This window comes from Porites lutea, chromosome 1 (assembly GCF_958299795.1).
Source record: "Porites lutea chromosome 1, jaPorLute2.1, whole genome shotgun sequence".
NCBI lineage: Eukaryota > Metazoa > Cnidaria > Anthozoa > Scleractinia > Poritidae > Porites > Porites lutea.
Window position 1 is genome coordinate 18158798 of NC_133201.1, and position 19033 is coordinate 18177830.

The following is a 19033-nucleotide window of genomic DNA, read 5'->3' on the forward strand; positions in this document are numbered from 1 at the left end:
AGGTGTACAGGTAGCAGTTGAGGGGGAAGGGTGGCTGTGATATAGATAAATATGATTATGGTATATTTTGAACTTAAGGGTTGCGTACAGTGAAACCTCTATTTAAACTGTGTACCACGTTATAAGAAGGTTTTGAAGAGATATGGTATGGTTCGGTGTCAAGTGCTTGTAATCGGAGGAGACATTGGCCAGAGTGCATTAGGCGTGTAAATAGAACATTTTGTTTTCGTGGCGCAAGTTGCAGGGCGCAGTTGCTCAAAGGCCGATTAGTGCTTAACCCGGGATTCTTTTTCTTTCTTCAAAAACATTTCTTCGGATAATTTCCTCTGTTATTTTTAAGAGCATCCAATCATCAACTTGTTGACAGAATGAATTACATTGAATTTACTGTTTTAAAAGCATTCACATCTGAATTCAAACTTCGCACTAACCCTATCAAAGCCTTTTAATGGAATGTGTTTGTGGCTCACGTCAATAACTTTTCCAGTAATTTGGTCGAGTACGTTGATTTCAGTGACTTGAGAGTGGTTTATAAGTTTTTCCTAATAAATAACAGAGAGTTTAATAAAGTGTCCATTTGTCCGGTGCTGAAAATATCACAAGTCATGATGAAATGGCGGCGCTGCTGAGCTTCACATCTCGGTAGACAACTTGGTAGATTTACTTTGTGACACAACGGCCGCCTAGCTACACAACTCAGTAAATTTACGTTGTGGCACAATGGCCGCCAAACTAAACCCGGTTTGATGCATGCACCAGGAGTCGCAGACATTTTCCAAAGACAGTTACGAACCACGCTGAAAAATATGAAGGCTTAATCCAAAGTAAAATTTAACAGCAAACTTCTGAAAGATGAACGCTTTGGATGATTCAGCAAACACAGGTTGATGTACGCTTTACGAAGATTTAGCAAACTTTTTGAAAGATGAACACTTTACGAAGGCAGAATATCAGATCTCAGGAAACCTTTGATAGATGAATGCCGAGGACACAAGAATCACCACATGAGTTAGCACGTCAAAGTAAGGCAAAACGTACCGGTAACCAAGCGCTTCAAAGTGAGGTAAATGTGTGTCGACGACTACGAAAATGCAATCTCAAAAAAATCTCCCTTATTAATTGCACAGGACACCCAACACAAATTAGGGGCCGCATTCGAGGTACAAGAACGCAATAATGACAAGTACCATTATGCATACTATACAGTTATGCCACTTTCCCACTGATGTTTTGTATATGTGCTGTTTCCCCTTAATTTGCAAGGTAATCCATTTAAGATTACGGTAGGTCATTACCCTTATTGAAATTAATTGTATGTGCTCATCATTATAGCCACAGAAGAATAAGCTTATCAAAGGATGTGGGACGGGATCTGTGGTGTTCACCAGTAACTGCAAAGTGATTCAGGTACATACGTATACTAGGGAATGTGAATGTTAGGTTTCATTTAATTTTTCTCGTTTTCCCCTGCTTCTTGCTAACATTTTTCCTTTTATATATAAGTGGATAGACCATTGTTGCTGCAAACACCTATTTGTTAAGCAAATGAAACTTATTTGTTTTCAAAACTCGTACACTGTCATTACTACAACAAGGAATGAGGTACGATGAGCTTATACACTGATAAATTAATAATGAGCTACAATGAGCTTGAATAACCTAGAAAAAATTAATGTGGACCTACAATGTGGTACAAGTGTGCATTATACATCATGTACTGTTTAAAGAACGAGCAGGAACGTATTATCAGGGTTAAAAACTCGAGGTGAATTTTTTGAATGGCTTCAAAATCTCTGATACAGATCAATTCACTTTTGCACTAATATTTAGGTTTGGGGTTATTTTGGTTTAAAGAATTGGACATAAAAAAAGTGTAGCCATGTCTTTGGTTTTCTTTATGAATTGTTAATGAGTTTTTGAAGACATAAAATCAGCTAATGACCTGTAATGAGCTGAAATGGAAATACTCTTATCAATTGGCAGCTCTAAGGACAAAATTTAGAGACATTTTTGAGAGAAATGCAAGAAAAAGGTTGTGGTGACAGGTTGGTCGGGCAGCCAATAGTTCAGACAAATAGAAAAAGAAAATCCTTGTATTGTGTCATTCATAAAACATGAAAAAAATTCACGTGGTAGTCATGCAGTGATGGCAATGAAAAAAGGGATAAACCTTCACTGTGTGCTTTTTCACCATTCTTGCTGTAGCTCGCATGGGTCCAGGGTCCTGTTTGTACTTGCCCTTTTGGAGATTTATACAACCCTAATATACTGTTGTTTTAATCGACATTCACGATGCTTGTAAACATAACTATAGAAGTTATACAGTCATGTAGTTCTGTACAATCAAACATTAAGAAGAAGAAGAAGAAGAAGAACAAAAAGTAGAAATCAGAGATGTTTTTAGTCTACAACTTAAAGAAATACACATTCATGTAATATTCACTTTTTGGAGAAAAGCTGCAGAGGAGAATTTTTTCTCTGCTAATACCTGATATCTTTTGTTTCATTGACTGTATATTCCACTTTGCCTCACCATTATATAAAACTCCATCCCAGCAAAATTAAAATTGGAAACTCTTTTTTCATTCGAAAATGTTCTTGCAATTTTTTGCTCATCGAGTAAAACAATAAAAAAAAATTATTTCTCTAGCAGAGCAAGGGAGAAACAATGGAAACAGTTGATTAACGTACACGAAACTCAGGTTCCAACCAACAGAAAAAACCTTTTGAAGGCGCGTATTATTGGAAACCACTGTAATGTACTACTGCAGTGTTCTTCACATGTAATGTTCCTTTTAATGTTCATTTTGTTTGTTTCGAGGCAGAAAAGTGAAAAAAGCTTGGACATACACCTGTATGTGTACATGTATTTTTGTTTCATTTGCTATTGATTTTATTTTTGTAGAATAGTTCTAAGCATGATCATAATTGTCTATGTTGAAATTCTACAGCTTCGCTTTATACATTTTCTACAAAATACATCCTGAATCTATACTGTACCAAGCATACCTTGTTGTTTATGGTTAACTGGATTTTTCATCGGGTCTGAGATCATCTCTACTGTACAGTTTCTGTGATCACATAGGTACTTGGTTGTCATTAAGTACATGTCGTATGTAGCTGTCTACACACTGTATGTCGGTATTTGAATGATTAATTGTGATATCTATTCATTTGACTGGAAATGTATACAGTACAACGATTCTACAGTGTTTACAATATTAAAGGGGGTAAGGGAAGACATATATGTACATGTAAGATCTTTGCCATGCAAGGTTATTGATTATAATATTTTTTACATGCATACATATTTTCGTTTATTAATATTATTCTCATGTAAGGACATGCGAAAAATAATGTAGCCTGTGAAATTCAACATTTTAACTGTGCCTTTACTAATGTACTTCTACCCAAGAATTTTGCCTTCTCCTGAATGAAACCCAATTACCCTTCACGTACTAAAGCACCTCTTTGTATTCTCGTAAGCAAAGTTTATTTCTACAAGAAGCCTTACAGTTCTGGGTCTAGTTTTGAGGAGTTTGAACTTTTTGCTCAGCAACAAGGTTTTGATTGCAGTTCAAAGTACAGCACTAAAATGTGTTTAACTTAATTTTGCACTGAAGACATAATTAACAAGTTATACATGTAAACTGATTAGAGTTGATGACTATTAGGAAAAACTGCTGTTTCTTGCGTCACCTGAGATCAACTCAATATAATTTATTTCTTTTGTTTTGCTTAGTGATTATAATTTTGCACATACATGTAATGCCACTCAAATACACCTGGCAAGTTTCTTGTAAACAAATGAGCACAGTAACATGTCTTTCAGCATATAAAAGTGCTGATGATTCATCAAGATAATTCTTTTATAAAAAGGGTTAAATTATCTACTGAGTTGAGTCTTGGATTTGAAACCCCAGAATCTCATCAAAAGAATATTGTTTTTTTTTGTCATTTTTGTTGTTCCTTTCACTATTGATTTAAAATTACTCCCAATAATACATGTACCAGCACCTTGTTTTTACAATTTCCGTTTATTGTAAACCCTTTTACAGTGTAGTAAGCTTTCATACATGCTGCACCGAGCAAATCTACAACCAGTTGCAAAAATACTTGAGATAGTGTACCTTTTTTTGGCTTAATGGCCTGTCAATGATCTTGTGCTTGTGATCCCCATTTCTCCCCTCCAAAATTTCAAGCAAGAAAAGATCATGGTCAAAACCTGGAGGAACAACTTTGAAAGGAGGGGTGGAGAGAGGTGAGCATTATATCGCACACATTAGTGAGACTAACAGCGATTTGAAATAAGAAAGGCCGGTTTTTCTTCAGAGTATCTTGCAGAGCAACATTTTTGCAACTGGTTTTAGCATACACTGCACTAATATTACCACAAAGATTTGTACATGTAAATGATGTAATGCTTATAGAGGGGGACCTTGGGGATTTGCGGTGTTGCGGTGTTGGGCATTTTTTCATGCGGTGTTGCGGTGAATAAAATCTCAGCTTGCGGTGTTGCGGTGTTCTTAAACCTCACGGTGTGCGATGTTTGCGTCTTAAAGTCTGCGGTGTTCGGTGAAACGAAGTTATCTGCGGTGTCGCAGTTTCCATTTTGAAGCTTGTTAGTTCTAAATTTAGCCTCCATCATGTTTGATTTGAAATAAAATACACTCTAAGGGTCCTCTAATATTCTCTAGTTAATATTAAATACGCTGCCCGTCACCAATCCTAAGCCTGTTTTTTCATTTATATTAAGTAACTTGATAAGCAACGTGACCTTCGCGACCCGGATCGCCACATGTACGTCCGTCAGGCAAGATGAGCGATAACCTTGCGACTGACGCAGCTGATCCTGTCGATCCTGAATCCGTAGTTCATTGTGTAGCTTTTTTTTACGAGGAGGGCAAAGGTGGAGAAGACTATAGGTGGAAAAACAAATTTCGATGCTCCATAGACAAGGAGGAAAAGAGACTCGCGAAGTTTGTTGGCAAGTAACACGCATTGTCTCTGTATCTGAATATCGTAGCTAGTCTAAACTGTATAAGGTTGTACGGAGGTCAATCTGATATCTGTCTAAACCCACTCCAAGGTCGTTCGATCTTCTGGGACCTTTAAGACGCTGTTTGGATCACTATTTGACCTATTTTTGTCAACTTTCTCAAATGGGTCAAATAGCATTGATATCAAGCGCGTGAACGGGCCGCGGGAGACTAGAGGGGAGGGACAAGGGGGAGGGGTAAGGTGTATTTTTTTTTTTTGTTTAAAAAAGAAATAACAGAGAAAAAAAAATAAAGAAAGAATAAAATTTCAAGCCAACGTGGTAACGCGAAAACTAGTTTTGGCTAGAATAAATGAGTCGCGGGCTGTTCTGGGTTTGAAAATTAAAGATATTCGATATATGACCTATGCAGGGACGTGCCGCTGGTTTATGTAATTTGGCCTCTCTGCCCTAAACAGGATCTGAATAGAGTATAGAATTCAAGCAAGCTCAAGTTCATAGATCTTCTAGGATTCTAGAGTCAAAGTGTAGGTAACAACCAAGATCGAAAGGCATAGGCAGAGTAACTACAGCTTTGGCCTCATTATGTCAAAGGCAAAATGTTGAAAGCTTTATCTTGTACTGACGCTAAAATCATCAGACTGAAAATAGATATTGCGGTGACGGTGATGCAGCGACTTTTCTTGCGGTGATGCGGTGTTCGGCAAAATTTTTTGCGGTGTTGCGGTGTTCAGACCCCCCCAATGTCCCCCTCCTTATATAGTGAATGAATCATAGTTAAAGCTTTAACATAAGTAACAGGTGTAGACAAAACATTTTTGACCAAAAAATTAATAAGTAAATCTTGCTGACTTAAATTTTTGTGTGGTTTATAAAAACAAATTTGGAATGGTGATAATTAGTTAGTTTGTGCTTAGATACTTATAAATTAAAGGAATAATACATGTATTACACTTTTGCCTGTTTCTTTGAAATTGAGTGCATCAGTTTTTGGTCATGGCTGTTGGAACATGCAGGTACATTTGTTTAATTAAATATTCTATTTCATTTCACTTATCAAGATGAATATACAGTAAATATTCTCCACACTGTTTTCCTCACATTTCCTATCTTGGTACTGATGAGGAGAATTTTTTAACATTGAAGACTTTTTTTTCTTAGTGATAATGTTTTGTTATTCTTAGAACCTTTATGTTTGATTAACCTGAGTGATGTTTTAACCCTTTAAGCCCTAACAGTGATCAGCATCAAATTTCTTATAATATCAATATAATTACTATTAATTTTTGTAAAGCAGAGTATGTTGTGGTCACAACAATTTTGTTCAGGTTTAAGAACCTTCCTGGCATACACGTACAACAGATCAGCATTCCAAATTGCAGGACCTCAATTACCTTTTTAATTATTATCTGCCATTCCGCATCTGCACCCCACCAATGTTTTTGTTTTTATAACATAAAAAGTAAAAGTGCAAGCTATTTTTGGTTATTATAGTCATGAGAACAGTGCAAGATGGAGAAAACCTAAGCTGGGGGGCACTTAATACATGTTCAAAATTAATGATTTCTCCTCTTTCTGACGGTTGGTTTATATACCATTGTTTTCATGGTACGTACAGCTGTAAGCCTAAAAATGCACAGTTAGAAAATACAGGTGCAAAGAAAAAGGTTAAAAGTTTCTTGTGTTCTTGACATTGGAAGGCAAAAAATTTCAAGTAACCACAAACTAATATTATTAATTTTTGCCTCGAAGGACTTATCATGTTTTTTTGTTTAATCTTCACAGCAGAGGATGTGTCCTGTTGTGAAACACAACCAAGATATCTGTAGCAAAGTTTTTGGAGGATTTAAGGTACCTGATTGGGGCATTTAACAGTCAAAGAATATTGTCTTGAAATGAGAATTTGTTATTAGAAATCTCTCATACAATGTAAGAGTACCGTATTAATTTTATTCGAATAAGCGCCCAACCTCGAATTAGCACCCGCCTCGAATAAGTGCCCATCCTAAAGGCAGAAAAAGTTAATAAGCGCCCAGCCTCGAATAAGTGCCCACCCCCTCCCCCTTCCACTCAAACTCAAATAAGCGCCCACAACCTAAACCCACCCCCTTCTCCCTCCCACCCAACAAAAATGAATAAGTACTAATAAGAGACTTCCCCGAAGACGGAGTTTTCTTTAGGGTATTTTACAGAAACTTGCTTTGTTGCATCTTCGCGTTTTGTTATTACCTTTTTTTGATTTGTCGCAAAATAAACATACTACACTTGCTGAAAATAGTGAAAATTTAATAAGCGCCCAGCCTTGAATAAGTGCCCACCTCGAATAAGCGCCCACTCTCAAGGTCCAAAAATTTAATAAGCGCCCAGGGCGGTTAATCGTATAAATACAGTAATAGTATTATATATGTGTTGAATTGAAATACAAATAGACCAAAAATTAAAACAGGTAAACAACATATTCAATAAAATATTGCTGATAGAGAGGAGGCTGGTCATTATGTAGATATTATATACCACTACAGCATATATGGTGTAATTATGAGTTAACATACAGCTGTAATACACAGGCTGCATATTGTAGTAGATAATGTAAATTAAGCATAAAAGTTGCTGCTACAACATTTGTAGTTTAATGAATATTTCTGTGCAAGTGCTTAAAGACACCTTGCCTAATGTTCTCAGTGTTTTTCTATTGTTTACTTACAGATACCCTAATTGATATAGTGGAATGTTTGACTGTTTAAAAATTGGCCTCGCAGAGTTCGTGTGTGAGCCATAAAGGCTTGCAGAAAAAAATGCAACCAAATTGAAAGCAAGGTAATGGTTCAGTTTTATACTTCATGTACATGTACAAGTATGTAACAACAAAGGAATAATTTATTAACTGTATGAGAGTATTTTTATTGAAGTTACTGTACATGAATATATGAAAATCATATTTGTTAACTGCAGGCTGAAGAATTATATGAAAGTAGATCATTGCAGTTATAGACGCAATTATACTTTTGCAGTTGCGAAAAGAAAGCCTGAAAGAATAAAATTCAGGCTGGTACGGGATTCAAACCCTTGACCTCTGCTTTCTTTTTGCAACTGCAAAAGTTGCGTCTATAACTGCAATGATCCACTTTCATATAAGTATTTTTATTCTTCTACGGTCTTTGTAAATGTTGGGGGCGGGGGGTAAAGGTTAGTGTTTCAGTCAGCCATGTTGATTTTTTCCTTCATGTGCAGTGGGAAGGGTTAGCTGATCCTTTGACAAAGGACAACAACATCAACAACTACTAAACTTTATTAGGGACGGAGCATTTGAATTTTAAGCGATGGAGAGGGGCCATTTTTAGCCTACGTAGCTGGAGGAAATGAAAGTGTCCACAAAGTTTTGGTAGAGTTCGAGCTGTAAAGCCATGTGGAGAATAAGGAGGAGACGCTCACGTCTTGTGGCTTTGCCGCCAAAACTCCCAAGCACAAAAACAAGCTGGCTAGTTATGGAGGCTCAAAGATTTTCAGTCTGTAGAAATTTTTTTTCTCCACCCACAACGTGTCTGTGAATGATATTTATTTTCAGGTGAAATCCCATGAACAATTTTTTTAATTGCAGTTGCATACACATCATTCCCTAGATTTCATCAGAAAACTAAAAATGTTGAAAATAACAGGTTTCATACACCTCCACTATAAAATACCTTTTTTATGTGACAATGCTTGCACTTGTGTCTTTTTTCTTTTTCTTTTTTTTTTTTTTTGATAATTCACGGAGAGTTCTGTTTCAATATATTCAGTGTCTGATATAAGGACAAAGGTGGCTACCCATGTGTCATGGGAAGTGCTACAGACTATGGATAAAAGGTCACTAAAACCCTCTTAGAATCTAGGTGGCTGGGGCATACCTGCCTGCCTGCCTCCCTCCACCACTCTCCCCCCCCCCCCTCCCCAGCCCCTAGAAAAATGAATGAAATAATCTAGACCCTCAGAGGTGCACAGTCCAACACAAAGTGTTTTTTTTATGACTTCCCATTGTGATTATTTTTTTATGAAGAATAGAGTTAAAACTACTTAAATTTGTTGTTTATTTTTTTGTTTCCTTCTAACATAAGTTGTATAAATAAACTCTCAGTAGGGATTAGAGGTCGTGTGGGTTGTGGCGATCAGGGCTAAGACAAGTTAACATTATTTTATTATACACTTCTCCCTCTGAATACGATAATTTATTGCTTTTTATTATCAAATGTAGACAATAATTTTATATGAGCAAAGGGAGAACGTTTTAAAAGACAAAGGTCTTTTTCTTGTGGTCCAGTTGGATTATCAACTCCAAGCTGGGTTGACTGAATCAATTTCATGGTTTTGCTGAGTGATGACTCTTAGTTTCTTTAGTTTAGTCTTAGTTTTTTCAGCCCCCCCCCCCCCCCCCCCTCCCAGGACATCACTTTGCTAATGGCTAGTCCCTTAAAAAAAAAAGGCAATACATTTCCCTATGGTATTCTAAATCAAAATATTATAGCAACCACTGCCAAGACTTTCTCATACATTTAGCAGACAGGTAGGCCTGGGCACTCCCATCAGTAAAGTTTATGGGAGTGTTGAGCAGAATTAGCAGGGTATGCTTTGTGAGTTGTTCAAACTATCCTCAAAAAGGATATATTCTTTTTGGTACCATGCTCATTTTGTAGGATAGCTTTACCTAAACTAAACTACATGTATGAAATAACTACATTACATGTGTGTTAAAAAATTATAGTTTCCTGTGTGTGGATAATATCGTCCCCCTGCTAAAAGAAGGCTGACTTTTCCCTAGTCTTCTGCAGTACCAGGGGAAAGAGACTGCTAGCAGGGAAGATAAATGTTAATACAGCATTGCAAGTTATAATACCTCAAACAGCTGGAACAAAGTTGATTTTTAACCTACATAATTATGTAAGGAAAGGCTAAGCAAGGCAAGTTTTGTTATTGGTTAATTAGTTGTATACATTTTATGTACAATTTCTATCCATCAAGGCCTTTTAGACATCCAGTGCAAGTGACAATACTCAGAGAGGAAACCCTACACAGAATGAGCTGTCACAAAGAAAGTGAAGTGTTTTTTCTTTCTGTTTACAGCCACATATATATGGATTTCAAGATTACAGTGCCACAGAAGAGAAATAGCACACAAAGTACAAGCAAAATTAAGAACAAGTTATTTAGGGACAACTGAAACCACTGACCCAGTGCAATGGATTGAACAGCTGTACGATGAAGATGTAAGTTAATCATTAATAATTAAACTAACAGATTGCCAGTGTTTTTACAGACTGAATGTACATGTACACACTCACTATTTACTACAGAGATTTTGAGAAAATCTGATGTTTCTGGCTGCTGCCACTTTGAAATGGAGTACTTCCTCTGAATAGTATAGATGTAATTATTGAATATGTTAACAGTAACACACACGCACTTCTAGACTGCATCACTGTACAGCTGCAAGAGACCACTCACCATTAACACAGAAGGTTGTGCTGGCAGGAAATGGCAGCCGATGGGATTGTACTTTTGCAGACAATAATTATTTTTGTTGGATCGGACGTGTTTTAGGCTGGGAGGAGTGCGTACCTTATTTTCATAAATGATTTTTTTTTTGTCTTTTCTAGGGAATCATTAAAAGCAACATATACCCTCTTAAGCAGTTGCTGATGCCCTGGTTTTTCCAATTAAAGGAGGGAATAAGAAAAAAAGTAGACAACTTGATGGAATGGTGTTGTACACAACAAAATTAATAGACTTAGAGGAATGTTTACAAACCCAATTATTAAAGTAGCACAAACATCCACTTAATTTTAATACCTAATACTTAGCAATATTGTATTTACATTTGTATATTGCTTAATTATAAGCAATAAAGTGTCTACAACTTTTTTACAGTAGTTTAATGTTGTACACTTCTGGAGCTCAGTGTAGCCGCATGACAAAATATTATTGAAAAACCATAGGGAGATCATAACAAAACTGTCCTCTGTCCCCGTCTCTGTTTCGCTGTTTGATCTCAATTTTACTTTTCATCGTTAATTCACTGGCTAATCTTCTGGCCTGTTCTGTCCAGATATTCATGGTCACCGTGAGAGTGTTGCATTTCAGATTTAGTATTTTGACTCTCTTCCTACTCATATTGGTTAATCACTACTTGGAGTTGTACTTTAAAACAGATTCTGGTTATAGTTTTTCGCCCATCAGACATCTGGTATGGCAAATTGAAGCTATAGAAATAGAGGATATTACATGGCCGCGCGGGGATACGAATTTTATCTTCGAGTGCTGAAAGTATCTCTCACGAGTGAGCGGAGCGAACGAGTGAGCGATACTTTCAGCACGAGAAGATAAAATTCGTATCCCCGCGCGGCCATATAATGTTCTTTTTATTTTATAGATACTGATGAAATTCCTACATAAAACACAACTTGAAGCTCATCTGCGGATGCATCTGCGGAGAAGAGAGTGTCGACACGAAAAGCTATCCGGTGTGTGAACTAAGGCTTAATCAATAAACCAATGAGAAAATAAAAATGTTCAGCCTGTTCCACAGGGTCCGGAGAAGTTCAGTTTGTCGTGAAAGCTTCGAAAACTCTATTAAAAACGGGAAGCTCTCTTGTAATTAGCTAATCATGCTACTAACCATGGCGACACCAATATCCTCACACGTGAAAGATAAAAATAGTATCTTCACTGCGCGCGATGAAGATATTTTTTCGTAAAAGGAAAAATCCTGGTATTTCATCAGTATCTATATAATAAACCGTTTTCCGTGGTGATACGCAGGCCTTTCACAAGGAATTTAATAACAGTTTAATTCAGCACTTTTTGCATATGGTTTTTTCAGCATATTACTAGTATGAATCTTACCATAATATTATGTTCTCATTTTATTCATAATTAGTAAAAAAGGCCTTGTCAAATTAAATATCTGTCTTAACTACATCTGTTCCTTGTCTGCAGCCTGGTAGGTTACCGTAAGGATTCCGTATGTACGTGGTTACTTGCACGTAGTGTTAGTCTTGATCATAACCAACAAACAAGTAAAAAAGTCAAACTTGCAACCCAAACAGCTCAGATAGATCCGCTAATATCCCGCGCCAGTTTCGAAGACATCTCCTTCCAGAAGTGTTCAAAATGAAAGGGATATTGATTCTACTCAACCGATTTTCAAAATAATAACGAAGTCTGTTCGAGAAAAGGTCCATCTTTACGTCATCTTTCATTTGCCGCGCGTAGATTTATTTCAAAAGTGGTGTAAATTTTCAGAAAATCTCTTTCGAAAATAGACTGCATACTAACAAAGACCGTTTTTACTGTATTTTCAAGTTCAAAGGGATAACACTTATACTTGTTTAATCTTCTTCGTTTTAGTCTAAAATTGCAGGTACGCCTTTCTTCTTCAAAAAGCCGCGCGTAAGGGTTTTAGAACTTGGCCTTTGGAAAGAAGGAAAGCAAGTTTTATCAGCGCTACCTGGCTAATTGTAAGCTTTTCTTAGCCAACTCGCCTTGAAATTTACCGCTTCGCTGATTATGAATAAGTAATGATGTCCGTACATTCTGCGCGATGGTTTGGAAGAGCTGTAAATAGGTCATTTCCGAGTTCCCTCGGGCCTCTGTATCAAAACGAGGTTAAGCGCTCAAGGGAAAAGGGAAGGAAGAGCCTGCTATAAGAGCCAGTGTTTCTGTATTGCGCTCACCAATTTCCGTACTTATCCGAAGACGACACTGTCAATACATGACTAATCACAAGTATATAGGGGGTGCTTCCCAGCATGGTCCAAACTAAATTACTTTGTTCGCCGGAACGAGCAAAATAAAACATTTTTAGTGTTCTGGTTCCCGTAGCAAACACGACAAACAATGATCAGTTTCGTGTGAATACACAAAACCTTTGGTCTTGCCTCATCAAACACAGTGGTCGCAAAAAACGGAACAGTCGCCAGCCTGAGGGGAGAATAATTTATGAAAGGAGAATTATGAACATTTTTTAAAAAGCTCAACGGATAGTGTTAACCAACCGATTCTTCAGCTCTCTCTACAAACCATTTAAAAGTTCATTCAAGGCGGTATATGATTTTGCGGAACAGGCGCGCGTACAGCTTCTCAAATATTATAACCGGTGCTCTTGTGGATCGGCATTGCAGATGCCTGACAAAAATCGCCTCGAATCGCCGCTCGGGGTTTGGACAAATCCAGAATAGAAAACCTCCTGAGCATTTCTGCCTGATAAACAGTTGGTTCTAGTTCGGATTTCAACGTGAAGTTCCTACATGACTGGAGTAATTTTGATCTTCCAAAGCTTATTTCTATAGAACACAATTCCTTTGATTCCTGGATCATGGTTTTTTCTCGCTCATTTGCCGATGCCAGCGTCTGCAGAAATCATGAACAGAAGGGTTCTTATAGCAGGCGTCCCTTACCCTCTCTCCTCAATCCACCTCCCTTTTCCTCTTCCTCCAAATTTCCTGCCACTTTTGACGCCTGCTACGCAGGCTAAAAGAGAAAGACAACGTTAACAGAAGGACAACAAAACAACACGGTTAAAAAGCGCGTTGGCAATTGTTTTTTATATTTGGGGAAAGGGACAATAAGATGAATCTCATCATGCTATGTTCTAAGGAATTCGTTTATTTTCTTATACACAAATTTCCTCTAAGCCTTGGCAGTAGTGGATCATGTTTATCTCTTCTAACCTGTTTGCAGTTTATTGTCACCTCTTTGGGGTTTTAGGTTTCTGAATTAGCAAATCATATAATTTATTTCTCTTTAATTTTAAACTTAATATTCTTTTAAATGCAAAATAACGACTCAAAATCTTGCAAGAGAATTCGTTTTCATTCACTATCTTTCCAAAGAACGGCAAAAATACAACCTTCACTCGCAACGTCAAAGGCTTCTGAGTAGGTAAAGGCGCACCTGGCTATGCATATGCACCTAGCCTTAAACGGGTTGAGCTTAATGCGGTTTCTGTAGCATGCAGCACCTCCCCCCAATCTCCATGGGGAGAATGTTAGTCCATGGTAGGTGCTGCCAATTTATAAACCCGAGTGACCACGCCTCCAACATGAGCTTTAACTATATTCCAAAATGAGCAAAGAGGTCCCAAGACGACGCCTACTCTTCAGAATAGATGTTTATTAAGTATCCTCTGCTGTAACGCATAATAACGGGCCTTGAACAAAATCTCCGTAGCCTGACTCATGCACCCTCTATATTACCTTTCCCTTCATACTAATGATTACTATAATCTCTTTTATGGTATCAATACTAGGGTGTCCTTTATGACCCGAAAGACCGATAAGAGACGCTTGGCATCTTTTTCCTTTAGAGGAAGCCCATATTGTGTCTTCTATTAATATTCCCCCTCCCACCACCACCACCACAAATACGCACCTTCGAGTTTGAAATGCTATAGAGTGTTTTCACATGACGTCAGGGGCGGCCATATTGGTGTCCCAAAACAATGAAACAGCGGCCATGTTGGTGTCCCAAACTAATCCTTTGGAAGTTGAACTCTTTTCTTGTGCAAACACTCTCTTTTGTTCCAATGAATTTGCATAGATACTGGTCACGTGAGTGAAAACACTCTATGTAGCGTAAAATCTGGCGTTTCTTTTTCACACGTGCATTGTGACTACGGACACGCTTATCTCACGTGTACAATTTGGCCTGGCAAAGAGATTAGGACAACCGCTTTTCCACTCGACTTTTTTTATATTTTAGTTTGCGTCTTTTTGTTTGTACGCTTTACCAGTTGTTGTTGTTCTTGTTATAAAGGTGCTTTGAAAAAAAATAGATCAGATGTGAAGTGAATACAATTTTTTTATATTCTCGAGAATTTTAGTGCAAATTAACGCGAGGGAATTTTCCGCGAATTCCTGAGAAACCCTGAGATTTTCTAGAACAATTTTGCTCGGGAACTTCGCCAGATCAAGAGAATACAAGCAATATCGAAAACAAAAGCACCGACAACAGAAAGGCGACGAAAAAAAGAACTCGTTATGAGGTGACAAAAATAGCACCGTCCGCTTTTTCTCAGGAAAGGTACCTTTTTTGGGGACGGGGAGTGGGGCTTCAGAAGGGAGGGTAGGGGAGAGTCAAACCTAATTTGTTTATCGCCCGGGGAGAGTCACCCTTTCAAACTAGACAAACTGACGACCTCTCACCCTTTTTCACCCAATCTACATCACCATTTAGTGACACACCCAGTTCCACTTTTTTTTTTGCTAAGTTAATTTTTAGTCTACGTCACCTCTGCCTAAAAGTTTGATCGAAAGGATCAAACAGCATTGTTTCAAAAAAGCATCTGGTATATAAACCACAGCTTCTCAATCCCTCTACAGAGGCCAAACTAATTTATCAACTCAGTTGATAAAACCAAAGTTTTGCATGTCAGGCCCCACCACCGCCGCAACACCACAGTTTTATTTCTTAGAAGCTTAACCCTTCCTTCAAAATCAGTGTTCATTTGGTACCACACTACGTACCTCTCAGAGTCAAAAAATGGGATGCGCATGAAAAGTTTCAATCTAAACGTTTGAATTTATAGCCCCCTCCCGTCTTTGCTTTGCGTTTTGCTTTTTTGACTCGCAAGGCGTTAAAATGCGGTCCACTGACCCTCGACACTAATAAATATAGTTGTTCTCTTTGAAATTTTCTCTTAGCTAAAGCTGGCGACGTGGCAGAAGCTCGGGCTTCCACCTTTGCCCGTCTAGCAATAATTGAACTTCACGGGTCCGTTTTAAAGGGCTGGAGTTGAGTCCACTAAGCAGTGAAGAAGGATGCTAAATCTGGATTTATAAGGCGGATAGCTTTCGTCCAGTGAGAATAAAAAAACGCGTCACGTTAGATAGAAAACAATAAATTACTTTATTGTTAAAAAACGAAAGACGGTTCACTGGAAACAAAAGAAATTACAGCTTCCTCTCTTATTCTCTTTTTATGACCCTGGGTTAACTTAATTCACTTCCAGTGAGTAAAATATTGTATAAACAGGCAAGAAACGAGAACAAGTTATTAACTGGCCGTTTTTATGCTGAAGACGTTTAAGTCGTCTGGTGTAAAACCGGGACGCATAAAAGTAGAGGTACACATTGAACCAAACAGAGTTTTCTGAAAAGGACAAAACACTGACTCTTCCCAGTCGTTTTCGAACGGGTTAAGCGTGTAAATGCGTCCCAGTTTACGCCGTCCCATTTTTAGGCTAGGCCCATTTCACGTCTGAGACGTTGAAGTCGTTTGTTAGTGAGCGCGTCTAAACGACGCAATTAACAGAAGACGTTAATGTCGTCACACGTTAAATGCGTCTGTCACTTTATTTGCCGTTTTTACAATAGGTGTTATAGTCGTCTTATGACGGTTTTATCGTGTCTACCATAAAAATGACCACTCAATTGAGTACAAAAGTAGGTCTGTGCACCCACTTCTCGGTGTCTGGAAATTGGATGAAACAGTGTGTGTTGTGTTTGAAATATTACTTCACACTATCTCTACCCTTTGAGCAGAGGCTAGTTTTTCGCTTACGTTGTGACGTGCAAAATGTAGTCTCGGTCATTTCAGTAAGTAATATCGATCTTTCCTGAGATTTTTTTTTGACATCTTGTCATAAATGGGCAGTTTATGCCGATCGTGCAAATACCAGGCTTAGAGCGCCAGTGGTTCGACGCTTTGTTCCAAATGAGCTCCCTTGCCATACGCGACGTGGTGCTTTGCACATTGCTGTCCAACCTTCCCTGCAAGCTATCGACTGTTTTTGACAGACGCGTTGTGACGAAATGGTTACCTCAAGTATTGAGTTAGGTCTGGCCAAAAAGCTACAGCAACTGTTTTCTTCACTTAATTTTCTTATATCTTTCTTTGTTTCTTCCCAGTAGCATCTCCGTTGTCCGTTGTTGTTACGAAAGTAGTTTCATGAAGATTACACGTGACGTCCACTCAGTTTAGGCAAGCGAGTAAATACGAAAACACAAACTTTCCAGTCTGGCAATCACGAGCGAGTAGAGCTAGTTCTATTACTGGGGTACAGCTGGGGATCAATAGAAGGATGCTGTATTCTGATGCTAAAATGTTTTTATACATGTCACTAATTTTTAAGTAAGATCAGTATCAGCCCGAGAACCACAATGCGAAATTGCTTTGCCGTTATGATTTATCTTTACCAAAATAATAATTACGCTTCAATCAATACGTTCTTTAAGGAACGTTTGTTTAAATGCTTGAAGAAAAATCAGCTTTATTAGCCCGACGGCACCTTAAAACATAGCAATGATTGAATTTTGAAATTCCCTCACACAGCAACGAAAGCTGCATCAAAGCCTGATCTTAGGTGTTACTCAAAGTCTGGTAGCTTGTTGTAGTTTTACCATTGAGACGATGAAATTTGCGTTAAATGTCGCTTCAAGGGAAGTGAATTTTGCTTTTCGATCGTGCAAAATGAACCTCCCAAAATTTTAGCAAAAGAACGCGGTATTTGTAGAAACTGATGAGTGTAGTCTGCTTGGCTATTTATCAAAGGCTGTAGATGAGTATAAACAAATGAGCAAAATGGAATTTTGAAATTATACCTAGTGATATTTCCGAAAGCTGATCTTATAGAGTACTAAAGTGATGACGTCATAAAAATGAAATTTCTGAAATTATGGGATTTGTCAGGATATTCTGAAAGAACAATGTCCAAGAGGCCTACTTGCCAAAAATGAGCATTTCGCGGTAAATTGTCTCTGAGATCGTAGCCCAGTTATACTCAGAAAACTCCATACAAACCATTCTAATTTTTTTTTGGGTCGACCCAAAAAAAATTTGGAAGGGTTTGTATGGAGTTTTGTAAACATAACCGGGCTACGATCTCAGAGACAATTTGCCCCCAAATGCTCATTTTTGGCAAGTAGTCCTCTTGGACATTGTTCTTTCAGAATATCCTGACAAATCCCATAATTTCAGAAATTTCATTTTTATGACGTCACACTTTAGTACTCTATTCGTGATTGATAACGGTGTGACCAATAGTTATACCCTGGGCACCAGAAGTTTTTCTCGCGTGCTGTGATTATGATTATGAGGCTTTTGCAATCTAAACGACGCTCAGCGATTGCTCCACAATGATGTTTTATTCTAAAAAACAAGGCAGCCATAAGAACATTCAGTAACAAATCTATAATAAAACTCACTCGGTTGCTCATTGGTTGCGAGAGGGGAGTAACCCTCGAAATTCGTATTGGGGTGTGCAGCAGGATTCTTCAAATCCCGAGCCTGTTTCATATGTCCATTTTAACACCCATTTTCAGACCTGGTTTCCTAAAATCCATACGCCTTATCATGGCTTTTTGACGTTGTACTTGGTTTGCAAAGCTATAAAGTAATTGTCGACCTTGTCCACTTGAAGTCAGCATATAGTAAGTAATTAAGTAAATAAGTAACAGCTTTATTAATGTGCCAATGTATTTAGTTTTCACAACTAATTGGGGACACAAAATATAGTTTGAAATATGTTTAATCATAATATTTAGCAGTATTTGACACTGAACAGTGTTTCATGAACAAAATTCAAGACTAAATCAAACTGCATATTGTTCCGTAATGAATAGAGCATGCCCCTGTACTAATCAAGCCCTGCATGGCGGTTATATGAAGAATAATAGAACAAAACAATGATAAAAAACTGAATGGAAATGCACGGACTAAACGTTTAGATGCTATAAGACTAAACTATTGGTTCCTAAAAGAAGGTTAAGTGCTGCGAGCAGATGCTGAGATGACAAGCGTTATATTTCTCGATCACGAAAAACACGATAAAAAATTAGGTAATTTACCTGCAAACAGCGTACATTTGGTACAATGTATATACATTATAACTGCGAAGGTATTTTTTTGCTTCCATATGGTCATTAGGTGACCCATAAAACACATAGATTATTGCACATTTGCCTCAAAGGCAAGCAATTAACATCAATATAAGAGGTAAAATACGGTATTCGAAAAAATAGTTCTGAAGGGCACCCTTCAATTTTAATTTTTGCTTTTGCTTGC

General features: G+C 37.7%; 1 long non-coding RNA gene across 4 annotated transcripts in view; it reads left to right on the forward strand.

Moving 5' to 3' along the window:
• The window catches only part of LOC140946088 (uncharacterized), a 70242-nt gene extending 58689 nt beyond the window's left edge, over positions 1-11553 (forward strand). For 2 of the 4 annotated variants that reach the window (XR_012166808.1, XR_012166806.1), the window contains 4 exons: positions 6785-6850; positions 7706-7816; positions 10097-10239; positions 10630-11553. This is a non-coding gene — a long non-coding RNA (uncharacterized lncRNA). Of the gene's footprint in view, positions 1-2825; positions 2855-6784; positions 6851-7705; positions 7817-10096; positions 10240-10629 lie in introns of all 4 variants that reach the window. The other 2 variants (XR_012166811.1, XR_012166809.1) reach the window with 2 other exon arrangements.
• The last annotated feature ends 7480 nt before the right edge of the window (positions 11554-19033 follow it).